Source organism: Dipodomys merriami, unplaced genomic scaffold (assembly GCF_024711535.1).
Source record: "Dipodomys merriami isolate MVZ:Mamm:240054 unplaced genomic scaffold, mDipMer1.0.p SCAF_8, whole genome shotgun sequence".
Taxonomy (NCBI): domain Eukaryota; kingdom Metazoa; phylum Chordata; class Mammalia; order Rodentia; family Heteromyidae; genus Dipodomys; species Dipodomys merriami.
This window is the reverse complement of record NW_027206401.1, coordinates 5,104,694-5,110,693: the sequence shown is the minus strand read 5'-3', so window position 1 is coordinate 5,110,693 and position 6,000 is coordinate 5,104,694.

Here is a 6,000-nt window from a genome sequence, read left to right as displayed (position 1 = left end):
CCAACCCCCTCTACCTTGGGATGGTACTGCTCTGGGGCAGCTACCACCATAGAAGGCAACAGGAGCCCCTTAGAGTGACCTTCAGGTCCGGGCAGCTGCTATTTGGGCAGCAGCCATAAATCCAAGTCTGCCATGATGAAGTCCCTGGCCCTCACATCCACACCAGGATCTCTGCCTCCTAGCCCCTTCTAGCCCCTCTTAGACCTCCTAGGTTATATAGGTCACTTCAGACAACAGCCGGCACTTCTTCTCATTTCTCCCTTGTGAGAAGGGGTCTTGCAGGTCCCTTTCCAGCAATACACCTTTCTTTGTTCTCTGTACCTGGATGTCTGTGTGGTTTTCTGGCAAAGTCCAAATAAGCTATCAGAGATTCAATCATCAGTAACGTGTGTGTGTGTGTGTGTGTGTGTGTGTGTGTGTGTGTGTGTGTGTGTGTGTGTGTGTGTGTGTGTGTGTGTGTGTGCTTGAACTCTGGGCCCGGTCACTGTCCCTGAGCTTTTCTGCTCAAGGCGAGCACTCTACTACTTGAGCCACAGCTCTACTACTAACATTTTTTTTTGGTGGTTAATTAGAGAAAAGATTCTCACAGACTTTCCTACCCTGGCTGGTTTTGAACCACAATCCTCAGCCTCCTGAGTAGCTAAAGATTACAGGTGTGAGCCACTGGCATCAATATTGTTTTTTAAACCTTCTCAGGTGATTTGATTCTGCAGCCAAAGGACAGACTCACTGGGTTCTAGCTAACTTCTCAAACCAGTCACCAAGCCACTTTTAACAATCCCGTAAACACACCCGGTGGACAGATTTTATGAGATGTGAGGATCTTCTAAGCCATCCCTGTACTGTTGTGCCAGCGCATTTCCACACGCTTCCCACACACATGTAGGCAGTCTGTGTCTCTCTCGTACTGTTGCTCACAGGGGCCAGGACTTCTGGGACTCCTCGGTCCTCCAGCCCTGGGGCTATCAGGACAAAGGTCTCTCGCCAGGTGGCTCAGAATAGCTAGAGGGTGTGTTCACTCAGTGCGGGGAAGTAACAGAAACTCACTTTAGGACTTAAACCTGACTGTGGTGGATTATGAAGTTAGCAAGTTGCTTGGGCAGAGTCCTCACCAATGAGATCAGTGGCTTTATAAAGCAGCTGGAGGGAAGTAGCCAAGCCCTCCTCTCCTTTCTATTCCTCTTGTGGTGTAAGGACACTGTGATCCTTTCTGCCAGGGGAAGCAGAGCTTAAGATGCCATTGTCACAGTGGATAAAACCTGGTACTAGTTGTTTTCCAATGTCAAATACACTTATTTTCATGTAATCCTTTCTTTAGACCGTTGGTTAGGTACAATTGCCAGGCAGATTTAGGTTTCTAACATGGATTTTTTTCAGTATAAGAGTTTGAATCTGCCTCCATGCCTAACGAAGCCAGGAGATGGGGCTTTGGTCCTGTCTATCTGTCTGTCTGTGCTCTGTGCTCTGGTCAGGGTGCAGCACTCTGAGAAGGATGACTGTCCGGCTGGCCTGGCTTCCCAGGAAATGCCCAACTGGGGCCTTTTGTGCTGCTGCAAAACTCAGGAAATGTAAACCTCTGAAGAAGAATCTTTGAATTCTGGAACTTATTTCAGAAGCTTAGAAGGGCTTCTTGGGTTAGAATTCTGTTCAAAATGTTCCTGATGTATACCTCATAAAAATCAATGTTTTCAATATTTATCTATGACCAGTTTTTATCCTACTTCGAGAAGGATAGTGTAAGAAACTCTTGGTTAGCATGAAAGCGTGTGTGTGTGTGTGTGTGTGAGAGAGAGAGAGAGAGAGAGAGAGAGAGAGAGAGAAAACATGCACCATTCTCTTCTACTGCCTGTGTTACAATCCAGCTATTTCTGTTCATCATAGTATTTTTTTATGAGTAAGAGCTGCATGTATTGTGGAGTGAGCATTGCTTTCTGCCTTGAAAAAGCTTCTTTGATACTAATGCCCTCAGTAACTTTTATCTTGGATTTATTTCTGACAAGTCATCCATCCATCCATCCATGCATGCATGCATTCATGTATTATCCAGTTCATGTTCCTCCCTCCCTCCTTCCCTTCCTTCCTCTTTCCCTCCCTCCCATTCTAATGTTTGCTAGGGAGGCACTCTATCACCTGAGCAATGCTCTCAACCCTTTGTTCTCATTGTTTTCCAAATAGGATCTCATTCTTTTGCCCTGTTCCTGCCTGGAACCCAACCAACTGACCTATTTACTCCTCTGGCATAACTTGGATGACAGACAGATGTTGTTAAGTCTGGATATTTTATAGGTTAAGTTGGCTGGAGGAGTCAACTCCCCCCACCCCTTTTTTTTGTTCAGATTGTCCTGGAAACACATTCCTTTATATTTCTGCCTTCCATAGTTGTGAGCCACCATACCTGGCTGTGGTTCATTTTCTCAACAGGCATTTTCCTGAACATGTGCATACACAGGGCATTATTGTGGGTGCTGTAAACGCATGATAGGAATAAAATAGGAGCTGCTCTGGAAAAGACCACAGGGAAAGAAATACACAAGTAACCAACCAGGTGCATAGATGCCGTGGGTAGGAGATCATGGCAAAATAAGGGCTTGCCATGGTGTTGTGGTGACTGGGGGGTGGCATACAACCTTCAGGCTGGCAGTGGGGCTCAGCCGTCTTCCCAGGAGGACGGTGGTTCTGAAGGACAGTGTGAGGGGCCGCAGCAGGTGTCAGAGGGCCGGGGCTCCCTCCTAGTTGGTCATCTTGCTCTTCTTCGTGTCTGCTTGTATGTTGGGTACAAAGTGGAGACTTGCAGAAATTTGAACATGATTTAGGAAGTGCCACAGGCAATTTCACAGCTCCTTACCTCCCCTAGCTGGCCACCAAAAGCAGAAATGAACTGGTGAGACTCAGATTTCTGGCTCACAATAAGAGCAGGCTGTCTTGGAGAGTATGTATGCCTTCCTTACCCCACCAGGCTCCTAGAGAGGACAATGGAGGGGTTGGAGCAGGCATGGAGACCCATGGGCCCTCTGTGTGAGCCCTGCTCACACTGCACAGGGAGTGGGTGAGGTCAGGCATCAATCCTGCTGACCTGATGCCACTTCCTGTCCCCCTGTTAGCTTGCATTCTTTTGAGTAAGACATACTAGCCTTACCTTGTTTTGTTTTAAGCTTCTGATTTTTTCTTTGCTCCTCCTCCTCCTCCTCCTTCTCTTCCTCCTCCTCCCCCTCCTTCTCTTCCTCCTTTTGTGCCAGTCCTAGGGCTGAACTCAGGGCCTTGGAATTGTCCAAGCCTTACCTTTCTTGATCAAGGTTAGTGCTCCACAGCTCCACTTCTGCCTTTTTGGTGAGATAAGAGTCTCATGGACTTTACTGCTCCAGACTGGCTTTGAACTTTGATGATTAAATTTTAGCCACTGGTGCTCAGCTAAGCATCTGACTTAAAAACGACAACAACAAAACCCAACCTTCATTTAATGATTTGGAGTTCTCAAGAGCTCACTCAATTTATACTTTGTGAGGACGAGAATGTCTGAAATCAGTGGTAATTTGTGGTCATTTGTGTCTGGCAGAGATCTAACAGAAGTAGGCAAATCACCTCACAGAAAGAAGAGCAGCTGTGGTTTTATCTTCCACTGGGCTTTACTGTCACAAGGACTCTTCGGGAACTCATTCCATTTTGTGCACGTTCAATACTTCTTGGTGTTAGTAGGGAGAAGTAAGTGCCCCTGTGCCATTGCTGGAGAATTCCTGTGTACAAGGCAGTCTGGGTCTCCCCAGTAGGCGTGAGGGTTTCATGGCTGTTTGGGGGAGTCTGCCAGAGTGAAAACGATTCATCCTTGTCGTCCGGAGCAGATGGGGAAGTCTGACTCTTCCTGCCTCTGCCGAGCTGGGCAGAGCTAGCTGACTTGAGAAGCCAAGAAGGATGGAGAGAGCCAGGGCTGCCCCGACGTCGGAAGGTCACCAGAGCCTGGGTGGAAGAGGTGGTGGATGGCACTGAGGAGGAGGAAGTTATTTTAGGTAAAGCACAGTGCTGTGCTAAAAATAATGCGGAAAAACTCTAGCCTTGGGACATGTTTTCTTTAATAACAAAGACACTATGGCATTGCTCGGCTCCAAAGTGCTTTGTGAATGATTTTGTGACTACGCCTGTAAAATTAACTTTGTGCTGATTAACTAGCCTTGTTAGGAGGCTAAGATGCTCTAATGATGCCCTTTGCATTGATACACACACACACACACACACACACACACACAAACACTATACTATGTTTGTGCGTATGTGTATGTGTGTGTGTGTGTGTGTACATACACAAGAGTTTGAGACCTCAAAATTATGGCAGCAGCTATTTAAGATTTGTTAAGTTTGAATGGGAAGGGGAAACAAAGGAGGAGGCTACAATGCTTGATAAGAAATGTACTCATTATCTTGCCCATGTAATTGTAACCCCTCTGTACAGTATTTTCACAATAAAAAAATTTAAAAAAAGATTTGTTAAGTTTGGGGAAAGCAGAAAGAACTGACTCATGAATGTGTAACACTGTGGTTTTTTTTATTGTCCATTATGAGGCTTGAACTCTGTGCCTTGGTACTGTTTCTGAGCTTTTGTGCTCAAGGCTAGCATTCTACCACTTGAGCCACAGCTCCTCCTCCCCCTCCTCCTCCAACTACTCTCCTCCACCTCTTCTTCCTCCTCCTCCTCCTCCTTCTTCTTCTTCTTTAGCGGGGGTGGGGGTGGGGTGGTGGTGGTGGTGGTGGTGGTGGTGGTGGCGGTGAATTGGAGAGTCTTGCAGACTTCTGCCTGGGCTAGCTTCAAACCACGATCCTAAGACCTCAGTCTCCTGAGTAGCTAGGTATGAGCCACCTGCACGAGGTTTTTTGTTTGTTTTGTTTTTGCTTTCTTTCTTTTTTAACATCCAATGAATTCCTACTTTTTTTTAAATTTAGCAGAACTGAGGTTTGAACTTGAAGCCTCCTGCTTGCTAAGCAGACATTGTCACTTGAACTCACGGTAAGTAAAGAATGTTACGTACCACAACCCAAACTGGATCCCTAGTAGAACTCTAGTTTTTGTGACTCATTTTAAAGACAATCAATTCAATAAGGCACATGCCGATTCCATGTCTAGGACATGAAAGGAGAGGTGATTACCTGAAATTGTTATTTTTTTCTCTAATAGAACATATGGCTTTATTTCTCCTAAAATACATAAAATGCATCGGATATCCTTTCAGAAGTCAATACAATAACCAAACACTAATCCTTGTCATTAAATGAAAAGAAGAAATCACAAAGTTGGAAAGAGAATGAAGAAATAAATGACCACTGAGAGATGAAATGGTAAGAATTGTTAAAGAATAACTAGCATGACCCTGACAATGAATGGCAACCCCCGGGTAAAATGAACAGGATTCTACAAGAATAAGCACAGGAAGCATCACCTCCACCAGGCATGAAATCACAGCGGGCACTCCCGTGCTCCCCTGCGCCCGGAGTGACGTGTTCACAGACCCTCGTTCGTATGAAGATGTCCTGACCCACTCTCATGGGTATGGGAGGATGAAGGAGGGCAGGAGGGGGAAAGACACTGTCTATGATGCTTTGGTCCTTAAAGTACACTGGGGAAACCCAGCTCTGTGTGTGATGTGTGTGTGTGTGTGTGTGTGTGTGTGTGTGTGTGTGTGTGTGTGTGTGTGTGTGTGTGTGTGTGTGTGTGTGTGTGTGTGTGTGTGTGTGTGTGTGTGTGTGTGTGTGTGTGTGTGTGTGTGTGTGTAGAGGGGGGAAATCGAACAATGTTCCTCTCCTGAGCTTCTTTTGGCAGCTCTCAGTGGTGATTCTGTGTTGTCATTGTTTTTAAGATCATGATTCAAGGCCATGAGACCAGCCAGGAGCTAAGCAATAACAGAAAGAGGTGAACCGGAGGTAGTTCATTTGAGTTAAAAAGGCCAACTTGGCAGCTGTAACTTCAGAAAGAGGAGAGATCCTGAGGCTGCCCGCTCTGATGTTCTGATTGTCTAA